General features: G+C 38.1%; 1 pseudogene; it reads left to right on the plus strand.

Annotated features, from left to right (window-relative positions):
- Window positions 1–5071: 5071 nt before the first annotated feature.
- Window positions 5072–19905, plus strand: part of LOC141826680 (uncharacterized) — a 63641-nt pseudogene continuing 48807 nt past the window's right edge.

Below are 19905 nucleotides of genomic sequence, written 5' to 3' on the forward strand. Positions count from 1 at the left end.
TAATTGGTTAACAAGAATTAAGGGGGAATTTATCCACGGGTAATTTAACTATTATCTCCAATGAAGCATGTTTAGGATTAACCAATTAAAGTCAAGGTTGTTATTGGGTTGGGCTCAAACTTGGGTTACTGTTGAAGCCCAATTAACTTGGCTCGATAAGCCCATTTGACTCAGCCATTTAGGTTAAATTGAAACCCATTGGCAATCCCATTTAAGACGTGGCTCCTCTCCCGATCGGCATTTTTACTTTGGGAACGGCTCCTCTCTCGATCGACATTTCTCGCAATTTCTCTATCGCGATCCTCCGCCTCGATCCTTTGCTGCCTCTATCCTTTGCCATTGATGCTTGCGTGGAGAATCTCAGCACCTCCACCCCTCTTTTTTATCTTGCTCTTCCCCAAACTCACTTCGTTGTTAATTTCAATCAAGGTAAGTTGGTTCCTGAATTCGGTATAGTTCTGTTGTTGCTGTTGGGATATGCTGATTCTCCTAGCTTGTTCTACTCCGGTGTTGAGAATTTATGAATCTTGGGTCTGTTCTATTTCGGTGATAGTAAGATTTAGGTTCTGTTCGGTTGTTTGTTGTTGGATTGATCGGGTTTCTGTTGGATTGGTCCATGGCTATTTGGGTATGTTAATAGATTAATTTTGTTGTATTTCTGTTGAAATTTGGTGGAACCAGGGCTTGTTGGATTGATCAATTTATGTTGGGATTTCCTGCGTGTTAGAACTTGATCTCGATGGAACTTTTTGTTAGATCTATTCTAGGGTTGTATTGGGTTCTAGCTGTTCCAATTGTTGATGGATTCAAGGTTGATTAAGTGTGGAATCAGATTGGGACTGATTGGTTGGATTTGCTTGTGATGGATGGATTTTTGTTTTAGGTTAATTGATGGATTTGATTAGGTTAGATTAAATTCGGTTAAAGCTAGTTGTGATTTGGGTTAGGTTAATTTTTGGATCTGGTTGTAACCAATGAGATTATGATCTAATTGGATCGAGTTAGGTTAAATCTGGTTGAGGCTAGATGTGGAGTTATGTAGGGGATTTAGTTTGTTGCAAGATTTAAATATAATATTGTATTTAGAGGGTGTTATTTATTTTAAATTTGCAAGACCTTGATTTGTGGATCCTGTTATATACGGAGGATTTTATTGGAGGTTGTTATTATGACGTGCGATATATCAGGTGGGTACTCCTGTACTTGGTCCATACAGGTCTTATTCATAGTGCATGACTTATTATCTGTTGTTAATCATCTTGTTATTCTCCTTCACGATTTATTATTTGTTGTTAATCATCATGTTAATCTCCTTATCACACTCATTGCTTGATACCTTACTGTTGACCTTGATATGATCTAGTTGCCATCAATACAGTTTCATTATTCGTTATTAATCTGTGATGAATTATTATGATTGATGTTGAGTATATCTTGGTAGATGTAGCACTTGCTTGTTGAACTGAGCATCATAGCATCATAACATATTATTGTTGTTGGCTCTCACTAAGACCATTGTTGATAGTGGTATGTGATAGCATTATAGCATTGTCTGTCTGGGTGTGATCATGACTAGCTAGATAGCTCTCCTGAGATACTGCCCCTCCCCCTCACGTGTAGTAGTCTGTTGTTGAAGTAGGTGATTCCTATAGTGCACCCAAGTTCACTACACTGGGTGGGTGTCTGGGGATGTTAAGTGCTGATAGTGACCAGATAGCTAGATAGCTCCCCAGAGATATTTTCCTCGCTCCGCACCCACGTGTAGTGGTCTGTTGTTGGAGTGTGTGCAGTTGTCCTGTTTGGCGCCCTAGTTCACTGCCTGTGTGGGTGTCTGAGGGTGGTGAGCCGATAGTGACCATGCATATTGCCGTTCATGTGTGTTACATATGTGTATGCATTTGTTGATAGTTATTTTTCTGCATTTGTCGGCAAATTATTTTACTACATCTGTGTGTGTGTTTGTTGCATTTGTATGATTTATGCTTGTTACATTGTGTGACATTAAATGCATTGGTTGAATCTGCATGATACTTTTTACTAGTTATTTAGTATTATTGACCTTGTTCACTAAGTATCCTTTGAGACTGTATATCCTTTGAGATCCATGTTTATATACATGTGTTGTGCACTTCTATCTAGTATCTACTAAGTATTTTATACTCAACACCCAGCCCTGGGGTTTCCTTTCTTTCTCCCCAGGTAGCAGGTAAGGATGTTGTCTCGAAGCTTGGAGTTCTGTTAGACTGCCCCAACTCATAGCAGGAGAAGGAGTCATTGTTTTCTTTGTGTGGTTCTTTCTGGATTGTGTTTTGATATGTATATTTTGGATTGTTTTTGGATCTGTGATTTAGTGGAGTTTCATTGTCAGTTGGTCGTTGTGGTTAAACATCTTTAGTTTGTGGTTGAGGTTGCTATATTAGAGGCATTTGTTGGATTAGTGAGTGGCCGTATAAGCCTTTATTCTTATAGTTTGATATTTTATATACTTCATAGTATGTGGTAATGGCCGTGTGAGCCTTATGTTGAAATGTATTAGAGAAAGTTGAATTGTTACAGGGGAGATACTGCCCGAATTTTTCGTACAGCCGTCACTCGGGGCATGACAGAGGTTGATGCATGAGACCAAGTAGAGACCAAGGTCGGGACTTGAGCTGAGAAGAGGTCGGTGCATGAGACCAAGTAGAGACAGAGGTCAGGACTCGAGCTAAAATGACGTCGACGCACGAGGTCAGGTTGAAGTTGGGATCCAAGGCTAAGGTTGCTATCTAGCTATCCTTCAAGATTTGTCTAATCCTCCTTGAACTTATTTAATAGCTCCACATCATTCTCGAGATACCTAGCAGCTTTGGGCTTTTGCCGCATCACAAGCCTCCCCAATTAATCTAGTGAAAGAGGCATAGTCCGACTGACGACTATGTCAAGTTGCCTAGGAGATTCTTGGTTTTGATGAGCTTGAGTGGAGACACCTTAATGGTCAGGTCTTCAATTTCTTGGAGATAAGATATCACATTAAATATCGGTGATATGCTAAATCACTTATCCACCTTATCATTAGCTCATTTCACGATTGCATTGATGATGGCATGCGCTATCTTTTTTGAGTTGTGAGAATACTTTGCTGGATTAATGGTGGCAACTTGGGATAATGGTCCTGTTGACGTGATCACAAATCAAATGGTGGTGTTGATTCCTTGTTCATACAGTTTGGCATCTGACGATTGAATTTGAATCATTACATCATTCGAGCCACAATTCTACTGAACGGGTTGCACGATACGACGACTAAGATGAGATCCCACCGTTCTTTACCCCCATCTGATGGTTCAGCGAGCAGATGTGATAGCCCTACTCATATTCAAGGTATATTAAACCATCGTTGAATCATGTCGCTTTCATTTGCGCTTATCTTCTTCTGTGTCTTCATCTTCCTCTAGCATCCGGCGATAACCATAAGTCTTTATCTTCCTCCAACTGTCTCTTTTCCCCTGAGCATCTCTCCTTCTTCATCCCCCAATGGGAGCCAACAATGTGCCAATCCCCTCATATGAGATCCAGCGATCAATGTACACCTCCAGTGATGATTTGCTGCTTAGGGAGCAATACTAGATCCCCTTAGATCAGCATATTAGGATTCCAGTTCTGGAGCATCGTCCCCATCAGCTGCCATTATATTTTCTTTCAAGTTTTGAATAGATTTAATTCTGGCATTTTCAAGTTTTGCATAGATTTAATTCTGACATTTTCAAGTTTTGCATAGATTTAATTCTGACACTTTCAAGTTTTGCATAGATTTTGTTTGTGTGATCCCTTAGTTCTTGAAAGAACTTCTGAACATATCAAGTTTGTCTTGTGGCGTTCAAATCTCCGAAACTTATCACCCTTGCAGTGTGGCATTCCTTCTCTCTGTAATCTTTGGTTCGTTCTATCTCTTTATTACAGGTCAAGACTCAAACTCTTGTCTTCTAGTTCTTGGGGTTCTACCATCAATTGTTCCCAGGTTCCTTCACAATTGTTGATGGGGTTCGTGTATCAGAGCTTCGGTTCTAAAGCAAGTTTTAAATCTATCAATCTATCTTTCCTTGCTGCTTTATGAAAAAAAGGCATAGTGAAAAAAAGTGCAGAAAAAAAAAGATCAGTAAAAAAATTAGAAAAGTAGCTTCAACAATTCATTTGTTGTTTTTCCTTTTACTCTCATTCTTATACTCTTTTCCTCTTAAATTTTTGCAAGAGAAGTTGCTTGTTCAAAGTCAAAGTTTCAAAAAGTAACTTCAACCATTTATTTCTTGTTTTTTCTCTTAATCTTTTGCTCTTTCATTTTCTCTTAAATTTCTGCCATCATAAGTTCTGTGGATTCTTTTGATTTGTTACGTGATATTCCGATTTGTTCTAAAGTTTGATTAAGAACTAAAGAGATAACATCAAGTGAGCGCCTACTCATGACAAAAGTGTGAGTGGTCATATTCTCGAGAGAAAAAAACACGAGGGAGTGCTTGTGAGGTTTCTATTATTTTTTTGCAGAAATGTCCAATATCCAAGAGGATGTTGCAGCTGAGGAGGGTAGGCCACTTCCAAATTTTCAAATACAAGCATTGATGGGAGAGATGAGACGGATGATGAGGGCTGAATTAGAATCCATCCATGAGAGGTTGGATAGAGTGGAAGAAGGTACATCGGGAAGACATCCTCAAGACCATTCTACCGTTCCGCAACAAAGACGTGCTCAAGGGGTTGACATAGAAGAAGAAGAGGTGGTGGAAGATTTTTGTGAGCGCACTTACGATCTAGGTTGGATGGGATATAAAAGAGATAGGAATGGGCATAGAGAAGATAGGCTTGATGGAAATTGAAGGACTAATGACTTGGGAGGTATAAAGCTGAAGATTCCATCCTTTCAAGGAAAAAATCATCCTGAAGTTTATTTGGAGTGGGAAACTAAAATGGAAATGGTGTTTGATTGTCATGATTTTTCATAACTTGAGAAGGTTAAACTAGCTGCCACTGATTATGCTATTATTTGGTGGGATCAAGTGGTGACGAATCGAAGAAGGAATAGAGTGGAACCTGTGTCCACATGGGAGGAGATGAAGATGATCATGAGAAGGATATTTGTACCCAACCATTATTATGGGAGCTTATATCAGCGGCTGCAAAGGTTGTCTCAGGCTCCAAAAGTGTAGATGAATATTTCAAGGAGATAGAGTTGTCCATGATTCATGCTAATGTGGATGATGATCGAGAAGCCACTAATATTGTTGAATTGTAGCATTATGTTGAGTTGTCAGATATGGTCCACCAAGCACAAAAGTGGAAGAACAATTCAAGAGGAAAGGATTGGCTAGGAGGGTACAACCAAAGGCTACAAACAATACATGGCATGGAGCTCCAAGAAGGGAGGAACAACATCAAAACAAGCCAAAGTTTGAAGTCTTAAAGAAGCCCAAACCAACATCTGCTACTCAAGGTACTAGCAAATCAATTTCTTTCAAATCTCATAATATCAAGTGCTTTAAATGTCAAGGGCATGGTCACATAGCCATCCAATGTGTGAACAAAAGGGTGATGGTGATAAACGCCCAAGGAACTTGAGCTAGAAGATGAGGATGAAATAGATGAAGAAATGCCCCAAAAGGAGGATAGTGATGGTGAACAACATGTTGTTGTTGGAGACTTTTTGGTGGCCCAATGAGTTCTCAATATGTAAGTTATGAAGGAAGAAGATAATCAAAGAGAGAACTTGTTTCATACTCGTTGCTTTGTAAATAACAAGGTTTGCAGCATTATTATTGAGGTAGGAGTTGCACCAATATGGCAAGTACAGATTTGGTAAAGAAATTGTCACTCCTAACTCAGAAACATCCGCTTCCTTATAGACTTCAATGGATGAATGATTGCGGTGAAGATAGGGTGACAAAGCAAGTCTTGGTAGCAATTTCCAATGGCAAATATGAAGATGAGTTGTTGTGTGATGTGGTTCCCATGCATGCATGCCATCTTCTATTGGGAAGACCTTGGCAATTTGATCGAAAGGTAACAGATGATGGGCGTACGAATAAGTATTCCTATACTCTTGAGGGATATCCTATTACTCTTGTACCTTTGACACCAAGACAAGTTAGGGAGGATCAGCTGAAATTACAAAGAGTGAATGAAAAAAAAAGAGAAAAAGAAATTGAGAAAAAAGAGTCAAAAACAGATGTAAAGAAAGAAAGCAAAATTAAGAAAAGTGTCAATGGAGAGGAAAAAAAAGAGAGAAAGGAAAATAGCCTCTGTGCAAAGAAAAGTGAGATTAAAAGAACTTTGTTTTCAAACCAACTGCCTCCTTATGCTTTTGTATAAGGAGATACTATTGAGCACTAACAATATTAACTATTCTTTGCCAGGTGTTGTTGTTTCTCTCTTACATGAATTCAAGGATGTTTTTATAGAAGATGTTCCATGGCTTGCCTCCTAGTAGAGGAATTGAATACTAAATTGACTTCATACCCGGTGCTTCCATCCCAAATCGACCTGCCTATAGAAGCAATCTAGAGGAAACAACAAAGGAACTTCAAAGACAAGTTAATGAATTGTTAGAGAAGGGATATGTTCAAGAAAACATGGACAAACTGAAGTTGTTAATTGAACATTATTTTTCTAACTTCGTGCTATCATTAAAATTAATTTGAAAACATGGGAAGATTGTCTACCACATGTTGAGTTTGCTTACAATAGAAGCATATATTTGCAATTCGGTTCTCTCCATTTGAAATTGTTTATGGATTCAATCCTTTGTCACCATTGGATTTGATTCCTTTGGCTATGAGTGAGCATGTAAACTTAGATGGCAAGTAGAAGGCTAAATTCATGAAGAAGATTCATGAACAAGCATGGCTGAATATTGAGAGAAAGACCCAACCTTATGTTCATCAAGCTAACAAGGGGTGCAAGAAAGTTTTTTTTTGAACCAGGAGAGTGGGTCTGGTTGCACCTAAGGAAGGAACGATTTCCAAAGAGACATCAATGATAATGTCTACCAACTTGATTTGCCAGGTGAGTATGATGTGCATACTACTTTTAATGTTGCTGATTTGTCTCTTTTGGATGTAGGTGATGATTTGAGGGCAAATCCTTTTCAAGAAGGGGAGAATGATGCACATCAAGGAGCTGATCGTGATGCACATCAAACAAATGATCATTTGTCACTCCTAGAAGGTCTAGTTATAAGACTTTGGGCAAAGCGATTAAGCACTAAATGGACTAATAGAAAGACATTTTGTTGATTATGAAAAAGAAGAGATCCAGATAAATCAAAGTATCAATCAAGAGTGCATCAATATGATTCAGATTATCCATTGATACATTAAATTTCATGATGAAATGAGTACTCATTCTTACAATAAATGAGTATGAGGACTTGTTGGATTTGAGTTGCTTACTCATTCACTGAGTAAGAGGACTTGTTTGATTTGAGTTGCTTACTCATTCAATGAGTAAGAGGACTAGTTTGATTTGAGTTGCTAAACTATTTAATTGCATGCATGTATTTGTACTCTTAATTGCTTGCATGCATGTATTACTCTTAATGGCTAGTGTGAATACTTTGTAATCTTAATTACTTCTTCCCACTATATAAGATAGGAAGTATGTTTATGGAAAGGATAACTTTTGAGTGAAGCTCTTGTTTGTGTGATCTCTTAGTTCTTGATAAACTTCTGAACTTATCGAGTTTGTCTCATGGCATTCAAATCTCTGAAACTTATCACCCTTGCGGTGTGACGTTTCTTTTCTCCGTAGTCTTTGGTTTGTTCCATCTCTTTGTTATAGGTCAAGGCTCAAACTCTTGTCTTCTAGTTCTTGGGGTTCTGTCCATCGATTGTTCCCGGGTTCCTTCACAATTGTTGGTGGGGTTCATGTCAATTGATGAGTCTTACAATTGCATCCTAACTATTGAATGCAGATACTCAACTATTGAATGCAGACTCTTACAATTGCATCCTTCACCTATTGTTCGCATATGTAATACCTTATGATTTGATTAACAATGTGCTATGTTTTTAGTCATCATGTAATAGTTGTGCAATCTTTTAACTTGATTAGACTCAAAATAAAATGGAGAAACAATGGTTCTTTATTGACAAGGGGAGAGACCTAGATGAACTCAACAAACAAACTTGTGGTAGTATGGTTGCATAAGAAAATCTATGAATAATTAATCTGGCAAATTTTCACTTTCTGTTTGAAATTTATGCATGTGTTTTGATATATGTTCATAACTATATGCGCTATTTGTGTTTTATGACCACACTATTCAACTAAAATCTTGGTTCTTGTGAATCTCCAATGATACCTTTTGTGTTATAGTATCATCATGATCAAAATGTGATAATTTGGATAGCCTATAGAGGATTCACCACTCCTTGAAAAAGGAGATGTATACCCCTGTAGTCGTTTGCTAGAATTGTTATTTGAAGACTTTGGTTAAAATATTATATGTCAAGAGTATAGTACACTTGGACATATGCATGAGTAATTTGAATCCACAGGATAAGAAATTAAAGTTTGGACTAAGTATGACGTAGTTAGCCTAATGGGGACTGACACATATATCATGAACTGAACTAAGTGGGTATAAGATGGTGAAAGGAATGAGGCATTTCTCATTGTAGCTGTTGAACGGTTCAGAAATAATTTTGGAATCAATCATTGATTTTTCAGTCAATTGGGGATCATGATGTACACTAAGTGTCACTCATAATCATTCCATAATTAATAATTAATTATGGATGGTCAACATAGCTGGGAACCTATTAGGTCACACAACTACAATTTTTTCTAAAGGACTTAAAACAATTTTGAGAATTGAATTCTCAAGAAATATAGTCTGATTGGACCTAACGAAGTGCAAAGATAAACTAATTTCATCTTGTGATGTGGACCAAGGAGGGGATACAAGCTTACAAGACAAAGCCAAGGAGGAAGAGGCATTGAAGGGAATTGGAGGACCCATGACAAGATCCAAGACTAAGAGAATGAAGCAAGCTTTGGAAGGCTTAATAATGGAGCTCAAGGAAAAGGAGGATCAATGCACAATGGAGGCAACAACTATGGATCACATTCCTTCAACTTGAAAGTGAAATTGAGCCAACATGAAGACAAAACTTGAAGGCCCAAATTTACATGATCCAAGATGCATTCAAGGGTTACAAGTGTCCAATTTTCGTAGGTATTTTTGGGGGAATTTTCTGAAGTGACTTTTGAGGTCTTTCTAACATTTCTTTTGTAATTTTCCTTGTCATCTTTTTTGTTGCAAGCATGAGTGGGGAAAATTCCCCTAGGCAAGATCCTAATAGGCTTCAAATGGAGGCATTTACTCAACACTTTGAGAGGATGCTTCAAAGACAACTTGAAGGCTTACATGAAAGGATGGACCAACTTGAAGGAGGAAGAGTTTCTAACCATGGGGGCAATTCTAATCATGAAGAATCTCATCAAGAAAGTGACCTATCTATGGTTCTCCAAGAGAAAGAAGGAGGCATGAAGGGGGAAAAAGACATGAAAGAGGAGGTAGAGACTATCGACATGAAGATGATCTAAGAGATGTGAAAATCAAGGTACCTTCCTTCCAAGGGAGGAATGACCCCGACACATATCTTGAGTGGGAAATGAAAATAGAGCAAATCTTCTCATGCCACAACTACAATGATGCAAAGAAAGTGAAGGTGGCTGCCCTTGAGTTCACTGATTATGCTTTAATTTGGTGGGATTAAATGCAAAAGGAGAGAAGAAGGTATGGAGAGCATCCTATCAACACTTGGGATGAAATGAAGACTTTGATGAGAAGGAGATTTGTGCCTTTCCCACTACCACAGGGAATTGCACAACAATTTGCAAAGACTCATCCAAGGGAGTTGGAGTGTGGATGAGTATTACAAGGAGATGGAGGTGGCTTTAATTAGAGCCAATATTGTGGAGGATAGGGAAGCAACCATGGCTCGGTTTCTCCATGGCCTAAACCGAGATATTGGAGACATTATGGAGTTACAACATTATGTGGAGCTTGAAGACTTAGTTCATCAAGCAATGAAAGTGGAGCAACAATTAAAGAGAAGGGCATTATGAAGAAACCATCTTCTTCAAACTACTCTTCAAGTTGGAAGGACAAGCCAAAGAAGGAGGGTTCTTCTTCTAATTCAAAAGAGGTAACAAGCACTAATAAGCCTTTTCCTACTACTTCTTCTTCTAAGAGCAAGGATATCAAGTGCTTTAAGTGTTTGGGAAAAGGACATATTGCATCCGAATGCCCGAATAAGAAGACTATGATGGTTAGGGATAATGGGAGTATCTCTAGTGAAAAAATTTCTTCTCATTCCTCTTCTTCAAGCGATGAGGAACATGATGGAGCAGCCTATGTGCAAGATTGCGATCTCTTGGTTGTTAAGAGGTTATTGGGAAGTCAAGCCAAGGAGCACGAGGAGGACCAAAGAGAAAATATTTTTCATACCCGTTGCCTTATTCAAGGTAAAACATGCTCAATGATCATTGATGGTAGGAGTTACACCAATGTGGCAAGCACTAGGTTGGTTACCAAACTCAACCTCAAGACTACACCGCATGCAAGACCATATAAACTCCAATGGCTAAGTAATAGTGGTGAATTGGTGGTGAATCAACAAGTGCTGATTAATTTCTCCATTGGAAAATATGAAGATCAAGTTCTATGTGATATTGTACCTATGGAGGCAAGCCACATTCTTCTTGGAAGACCTTGGTAGTTTGATAGGCGAGCTCACCATGCATGCGTTCACCCTACAAATATATAGAAAAAGTAAATATTTATATTTTCTAATAGTAATCAGATATATACGTAAAAAAAATACAACCTCTTTATCATGAAAGACGCACTCCAAGCTAAAATCTTCGTTGTTTCCACATGCAGGTAGATCGTAACAACGAATTAATTGGAGTTTCAACGCTCATTGCATTTTCGAATTTAGGATTTTATATATATAAGTAATTTAGGGTTAGAGTTTATTCCAAAATTTGTTCTTTAATTTTAACGGCTCCTTGTCTCTCTTTCTCGTGATTTCGCCTAGTCAATTGCGGCTCTTCTTGAAAGTCGCTGCCATCTTGATGATGGAGAAAGCACTTCATCTCTATCTATCAGAATCGATCTTCTCACTTCTAAAGGATAATATATCATATGGAAGATGACTTATTAAAAAAATAAAAATACTCTACACTCTTGCTTTTGATATCTATATTTTAAATTGTTTATCTTTTATGATCCTCTTATTTTTTTAGTGCGGATCAAATAAAAATAAGAGATAAAAGAGAAAAGGAAGAGCGAGAGCTTAAGAAAAAGAAAGAAGAGAATGAGGAAAAGAAAGAGAGAATGAGGAAAGAAAAGAAAGAAGAGAGAATGAGGAAAAGAAAGAGAGAAGAATAGAAAACTTGTTTGCAAGAGGAAGTGAGGTGAAGAGAGCCTATTTGACAAGGCAACCTATATTTCTTCTTTTGCGCGAGGAAACTTGCTTGGAAACTAATACTAACTCTTTGCCTAGTGATGTTGCTATTTTGCAGGATTTTGAGGATGTGTTTCCCAAGGAAGTACCTCACGGTTTGCCACCAATAAGGGGAATAGAACACCAAATGGACCTTATTCCTGGTGCTTCTCTACCCAATAGGCCAACCTATAGGAGCAACCCTCAAGAAACAAAGGAGATACAAAATCAAGTGGAGGAGTTACTGCAAAAAGGATGGGTTAGAGAGAGCTTAAGTCCATGTGCAGTAGCCATAATTTTGGTTCCTAAAAAGGATGGATCATGGCCGATGTGCACGGACTGTAGAGCAATCAACAACATCACAATTCGGTATAGACATCCTATCCCTAGACTTGATGATTTACTTGATGAATTGCATGGTGCTTGCTTCTTTTCTAAAATTGATTTGAAAAGTGGGTACCATCAAATTAGGATAAGGGAAGGGGATGAATGGAAAACTGCTTTCAAAATATGGATTGTACGAATGGTTGGTAATGCCTTTTGGGTTAACTAATGCACCAAGCACTTTTATGAGGCTTACGAACCAAGTTTTACGAGAATTTCTAGGAAAATTTGTGGTAGTATACTTTGATGATATTTTGGTATATTCCAAGAGTTTGGTTGAGCATGTAGCACATCTCAAATCTGTCTTGCATGTCCTTAGAAAGGAGAAACTATATGCTAACTTAGAAAAGTGTTCTTTTTGCATTGATCATGTGGTTTTTCTTGGATTTGTCATAAGTTCTAAAGGAGTGCAGGTTGATGAAGAGAAGGTTAAGGCCATTAGAGATTGGCCAACTCCTAAAACTGTGAGTGAGGTTAGGAGCTTCCATGGGTTGGCAAGTTTTTATAGAAGGTTTGTGAAGGATTTTAGCTCATTGGCAGCACCCCTAAATGAAATTGTCAAGAAAAATAAGAGTTTTAAGTGGGGGGAGAATCAAAAAATGCATTTCAAGCACTTAAGGACAAACTCACACATGCACCCATTCTTGCTTTGCCTAATTTTTTCAAATCAGGTTTCCTAAGGAAATCAAAGGGGAGTGGGCCATTCCAAGTGTTGAAAAGTTAATCATTGATAACGACTTGGTTATGGTTTTCTGTCCAAGGTTATCATTGATAACCTTTGGTTGAAGCAAAGGTAATGGAGCTCAAGAAAAAGGAGGATCAATGATAACCTTGTTTGGTTCAAGTTATGATTGATTCCCAAGTAATACAACATCACCGCCACATCAGCAAATGGGTTATAACCCGGTAATGTGATTACCTTGGCAGCCTAAGGTTTTCTACGATTCCTGAGGTTAACGAAATTTTTTCCATGATTACCCTCCGATTTTAAAACTAAGACAATTAAAAAGTACTATGAAATTTAATTAAAATCAAATTATTTAATTCAATAAATTTTAATTTAAATATTTATAAATTAAAAAATAATTTATTTTAAATTTAAAAAATAAAATTAATGAATTATATTTATTAATTTAATGAATTATTTTATTAAAATAATTATTTTTATAAATTATTTTATTAAAAAATATTTTTTTTAAATTTAAAAAAATAAAATTAACCAATTATATTTATTAATTTAATAAATTATTTTTATTAAAATAATTATTTTTAATGAATTATTTTATTAAAATAAATTATCATATTATCTTTATTAATTTAATAAATTATTTTATTAAAATAATCATTTTAATAAATTATTTTATTAAAAGAAATATAAATTTATTTTAAATTTAAAAATATAAAATTAAGAACTTATATTTATTAATTTAATGAATTATTTAATTAAAATAATTATTTTAATAAATTCTTTTATTAATATATATAAATTTATTTTAAAATTAAAAAAATAAAATTAATAAATTATATTTATTATTTTAATGATTTTTTTATTAAAATAATTATTTTTAATGAATTATTTTATTAAAATAAAATTAACAAATTATACTTATTAATTTAATGAATTATATTAAAATATAATTGAATGAATGGTAATATAGTAATTATAAAACTGGTTATGTTTTATTCCTTCCAAATAAATAAAGCAAACCAAACACCATAGGTTATGTTTTATGCCCCATAACCTTGGTTATGTGATTACCTGGTAATCACATAACCAAGGTTATATATCATAACTTGAACCAAACGCACCCTAATTGTGATCTTATCAAGGCAACTTGTGGCGATCAAAATCCTCATGAATTATACCTCACCTTCTCATCTTTCTTGAGTGTGGCGTCAATATCCTTCCCAAATTTGAATATCAAAGCGATCTGTTCCAAGGTATTTATCACATTTGAAATTGAATGTGATGCATCTCATGTGGGTATTGGGGCTGTTTTACTTCAAGATGGACATCCCATTGCATATTTTAGTGAGAAGTTAGGTGGTGCCACTCTCAACTATTCCACTTATGATATAGAAATGTATGCACTTGTTAGAGCTTTGCAAACATGGCAGCATTATCTTTTGCCTAAAGAATTTGTCATTCATAGTGATCATGAATCTTTGAAGTATTTGAAAGGGCAGGGGAAGCTCAACAAAAGGCATGCCAAATGGGTTGAATTTCTAGAACAATTTTTGTATGTGATTAAGCATAAGCAAGGAAAGGTAAATGTTGTAGCAGATGCACTTTCACGAAGATATAATTTGCTTGTTACACTTGAAACTAAATTTCTTGGCTTTGAACATATCAAGAGTTGTATGTGCATGATAATGAATTTTCCCAATTATATGCTGCGTGTGAAAAGAAATCACAAAATGGGTTTGTTAGGCATGATAATTACTAGTTTAAGAACAATAGACTTTGTGTGCCTAGAGGATCCATGCGTGAATTGCTAGTTAGGGAAGCACATGAGGGGGGTTTAATGGGGCACTTTGTGGTCCAAAAGACTTTAGAAATGCTACATGAACATTTTCATTGGCCACACATGAAGAATGATGTGCAGAAATTTTGTGAAAGGTGCATTGTGTGTAGAAAAGCAAAATCTAAGGTATCACCTCATGGACTTTACACTCCTTTACCTATTCTTGATTCCCCTTGGATTGACTTGTCTATAGATTTTGTTTTAGGGCTACCACGCACTCAAAAAGGTAAGGACTCCATTTTTGTGGTAGTTGATAGATTTTCCAAGATGGCACACTTCATACCTTGCCACAAAGTGGATGATGCAACTCAAGTGGCAGATTTATTTTTCAAAGAGGTGGTAAGACTTCATGGCATGCCTAGGAGCATTGTTTCAGATTGTGATACCAAATTCTTAAGCCATTTTTGGAGGACCTTATGGAATAAGCTAGGAACAAAGCTTCTTTTCTCCACCACATGCCACCCTCAAACTGACGACCAAACTGAGGTGGTAAATAGGACTCTTTCTACTCTTCTTAGAGCAATTATTAAGAAGAACATTAAGTCTTGGGAAGAATGTTTATCTCATGTTGAATTTGCTTATAATAGGGCTGTCCATTCTACTACTCAATTTTGTCCTTTTGTGATTGTTTATGGGTTCAATCCACTAACACCTCTGATTTGTTTCCTTTACCTAACACTTCTTCTTTAGTTCACAAGGATGGCAAACCAAAGGCAGAATATGTGAAGAAGCTTCATGAGCAAGTTAAAGCTCAAATTGAGAAGAAAATGGAGCAATATGCGAATAGAGCCAATAAAGGAAGAAAAAGAGTTGTCCTTGAACCTGGTAATTGGGTGTATGGGTTCATATGAGAAAGGAAAGGTTTCCTGCCCAAAGGTCAAAGCTTCAACCAAGAGGAGATGGACCATTCCAAGTGTTGGAAAGAATTAATGACAATACTTACAAAATTGACTTGCACGGTAAGTATGGTATTAGTGCAATATTTTTTGACTTGTTATACATGATATGAGTTATGATTTAAGTTGATTTAAAAACTTAACTTGAAACCTTAAGTTGCCATAATCAAAAAGGGGGAGATTGTTAGTGCAGGAAGCACTAGCAGATCGAACCAGAGTTTTGATTATGGAACTAGGATCAAGTTAAGTATGTGGTTTGGCTAACCAAGCTATTCTGAGTTTACAGGAAACAGGTTAAGTCCTAGTGCTGCTAGGCATGAAGTCTTGGCAGAGTCAAAGTGCACCAGGTAAAGTCTGGACTTGGTCAGAAGGACCAAGTTGCAGTAGAAGTCTGGGCTTGGTCAGGAGGACCAAGTTGCAGTAGAAGACTGGGCTGATCAGGAGGATCAGTTGCAGCGCAAATCCTGGGGGGCAAAGACAGAGCCGAGCACAAAGTCCAACGAGTCAGGAGGACTCAGTTGGCAGTCAGGTAAATTCTCCCGAGGGGAGTGGGTGAGGACGCGTTCCCTAGAGGAACATTAGGCGTCAGTCTAACCCAGGGTCTCACTGGAGATCCGAAGTTAAGACTTATAGTTGGTTCGATGAACCAACTTAATCCTTTACATGTTACCATTTTGAGCTAACATCTTTTGCAGGAAGGAAAAGTCAGACGAACGCTAACTCCGGACAAAAAGCTAAAAATTCGGGTCTGGAGTCGACTCAGATGAGTTCTGGAGTCGACTCCAGCCGAGTCAGCTGGAATCCGGAAGTCTGCGCGTCGACTTTCCGCCAACTCAGCCTGGAGTCGACTCAGGTAAGGTTTTGAGTCGACTCAGGTCAAAAACTTATCAACGCTGCTGCCACCGCGACTGGAGTCAACCCAGAAGTCAATCAGAGTCGACTCAGGAAGGATAACGGGCGAAGACGATAGAGTTCTATCTGCCACGCAAGCTGGAGTCGACCCAGATCTGCATCTGAGTCGACTCAGCAAGGCTATATAAGGAGCCCGCGACCAGCAGCCGAGGATCTCACTTCCAACGCCTCCAAACTCCGTTCTCGCGACTCCCAAGCCCTGCAATTTCAACGTCGGTGTTGTACCTACTCCAAGCTACTCAAATTCACACCGAGGCACCGATTTCTACTTCCGGGGAGCGACCGAGAAAGCCAAAAGTTCGGTAACAAAGAAACTCTGTATTTTAATTTGTTCATACTTGTAATCAAGTTTTCTGTATTATTTTCTCGACACACTTGCTGCCGTAAAGGGGCAAGTGCCTTAGTGGATTGCCCAGAGTAAACGATCAAGGACCGTGGGCCTTGGAGTAGCAGTGTTGCGCTGTGAACCAAGTAAAAATAAAAGTGTTATTTACTTTCTGCTAATTTTACGTTTCTGCTTCGCTATCATTTTTGTTTCTGAATCGTTCGAAGAGTTTACGAAAATTGAAAAACGTGCAACGTGCTATTCACCCCCCCCCTCTAGCACGTATTTCGATCCTACAGTTATGACTAGTAGAAGTTCGACTGCTCATGTGTTGCCCCTAATGGGAACTTGGAATTCCGTTCCGTTTAATTCTTGTCGGACAAAAATTTTCGAAAACGGAATCTTATCAAGTAGCCCTCATATTCGATCAACTAGGTGCTTGATCGATGCATTAAGATCATTGGGCTCTTGTGTTGGTATTCAGGATCCATACAAAAAAAACAATAACAACTATGCAGCGGAATGAAGTAGTTGTACATTTCTCCTTTGTAAGTTATGTAGATGATTGTACATACTCGAAGATATCTTGATCTTTTGTTGTATTCCTTTCCTCTTCTTGGACACTGTGTGGGCAACGATCTTCCAAGATGAATTTCACCCAAATCCTTCATTTCTTCTCTTCTATCCGATGGCAAGAACTTAAAGTAGAAGCTTCTTCTTCCTCCTCTTCCTTTCTTCTTCCCTTTCTTCATTTCCTTTCCAAAACCGCCACACACCAAGGGAGATCCAAGGCTTTATCTCTTACTCTCTTCCTCTCCTCTTCAAGCCGCCACTAATCAAAGGAAAACCTCAAGTAGAGGTCGGCGCCAAAGGAGATAGAGAGGAAGGATAAATTCTTAACATAATTTTTTATAGAAAAATTCTTAACAGAATTTTAGAAATTCTTAACAGAATTCTCTCAGATGGATACGAGACTTTATCTAGAGGCTACAATAGGAACCTAGAGGAGGAATTAGTTTTAGACTCCTGATGGGCTTGGGCTTCCTGTGTTCTCCCTGAACACCCAACTCAAGTCCATCAATAATAACTCATACCACTAAAGATTTATTATTGAACTACCGCACCAATCCCATATTATAATATGGACTCCTTCTTATTATGAGTGCATTAACTTTCCTGTGTTTAAGATATCGTATGTCCGTCTATTAATTGAATTACTGACAACTCAATTAATTAACTTCTGAATCCAAGAGGATTTACATCATCAAGGGGGCATCATCAAGGGGGCATCATCAACCTAAATATTAGGACACAGTTTCCTTCTATAATCATAATTTTCCTAATAAAAAATCTTCTAAACTATTAGGAAATTTTTATAATTAGAAATCCTCAATTATTTCACAAAATTTTCTTTTTAAAAATAAACTTCTTATTAAGAAAATCTAATTAATTAGGAAATAATTTTTTAATTCTAAATTCCTAATAAGTTAAGAAATTTTTATAATTAGAAATTATAAATTAAATCATAAAATTTTTTTAATTAAATTTACGAGTAACTATAACACATAAAATAATTTTACGTGTATGCCTTGTACTATCAGACTCTGATACCACTGTTAAGATCGTCCCAGTGCGTTGCACGTGTTTACACGTTTTGTAAACATATGCAGCGAAAGAAAAATAATAATTAAATCTAATTATTACAACACTTGCAACACATGCATACAGGATACATATACATGGCATAACTGAAAATTTAAAATTTTTTAAAATAATAAATATTCTATGCATACTTGGCATATGACGCTCAACGGGAATGACATCAATCGAGCGGCCCTTGTTGAAGTTCCGCCTCTACTGGTGATCCATGCCAAGCTTTCGTCTAGATGATTTCCTAAGTTACGAGTTGCGTCACCGTCTTTAGTACTAGTCGACGATTAACAACAGTCGATACGAGAGAAAACTCTAATTTTAAAAACACGCAACAACACTTGTCGCAACCATTTTTTAGAGCTTTATAACTATCATCGATAATCATATTCCCGGTGTAGTTTTCGGTGGTCAACCTTTGATCACCGATTTAGGACAAATGGTCAGAACCTTTCCAATATTGATAGAATGTTTTCCATAAGCTTGTGAAGCTTTTGGCAATGACAAATCCTGGCAACACCACTATGGCAACAACTCAAACAGCAACCCTTCACTAGTGGCTGGTGACAGCCCTTCACAAGGGCTCTGATGGCTGAACATCGAGGTTGGACGACTTCACAAGCCGCCAACCGTGGAGGCAAGCTCTGGTGAAGGGGCAGCACTCGGGATGTCTTCACCGGGGAGAAGCCAAAAGGAAGGTCGGCGGTCCACCACAACTCCAATCAATAAAGCAAGGGAAAGACTGATTAGGAAAATGCAACATCGGGGAAGAAGAGGAAGAGGCACAATCGGGTCTCTACTCATGGCTAGCCGACGGTCAAGAGAAGTAGGGGTGGCGGGCGATGACTACCGCCAAGCTTGATCAGCTCTGTTCTGTAGTCAGCCACCGTCGCCTCGGAGAAGAGGTGCTGGAGATGCATGCGATCAGCTCTGTTCTCATGTGGCAGGCGTACTCGGGAGGAAGAAAGAAGCGGCAGCGCGTTTTAGGGCTCCGATGTTGCCTTCTTTCACGCGCTCGAGCAAAGGCAGCGACGGCTCTACTCTCGGCGAACAGTGCAAACAGGGTCGATGACTTCTCCTCCTCTCCCACACAATCAAAAAATAGGGGACAGCGCGAACAGAGAAAAGAGGAGGAGGGAAATCATGTATAGGGTTTGCCTGTTCTTCCTCTCCCTCAACGGTTAGCCCCTTTAAAACCCCTATCGCCTTGATCTTCTCACTGACGGATGAGGGACCGCGAGAAGATCATGGCGATTCTATCAGTTTCGTCAGAATCGGGCCGCATGAGAGAGAAATTACGAGAGCGAGAGAAGCCAGCGTGCGTGCGATGAACCGAGCGGTCGGCACATGGGCGTGAACCAAAGGAAAAGAACCTAGTCTAAACTGTGTTGGTGCAAGATGCACTAAGATCTTGCCTAGTGTTTCGATGTTTGACAATACACCTAGGTCTGGTCAGTTTGACCAAGGGTTGATCCAAACAGGACTTGATGTTTGGATGTGTGGAAGTGAGTGAGAAAGATCTAGTCGGTTAGACTAGACAATGAAAGTCCTGGTGAGTGAAGCTGGGCAAGGGAAAGTCCTAGTTGTAGGCTAGGCAAAAGGAAGTCCTGGTTTGGAGGATCAGGCAGAAGTCTTGGCAGAGTCAACGTGCACCAGGCAAAGACCTGGACTTGGTCAGGAGGACCAAGTTGCGGAAGGCTGGACTTGGTCAGGAGGATCAAGTTGCAGCGGAG

Source organism: Curcuma longa, chromosome 1 (genome assembly GCF_044706935.1).
Source record: "Curcuma longa cultivar G26 ecotype Majalengka, Jawa Barat chromosome 1, ITB_CL_G26_1.1, whole genome shotgun sequence".
In the NCBI taxonomy this organism is placed as follows: domain Eukaryota; kingdom Viridiplantae; phylum Streptophyta; class Magnoliopsida; order Zingiberales; family Zingiberaceae; genus Curcuma; species Curcuma longa.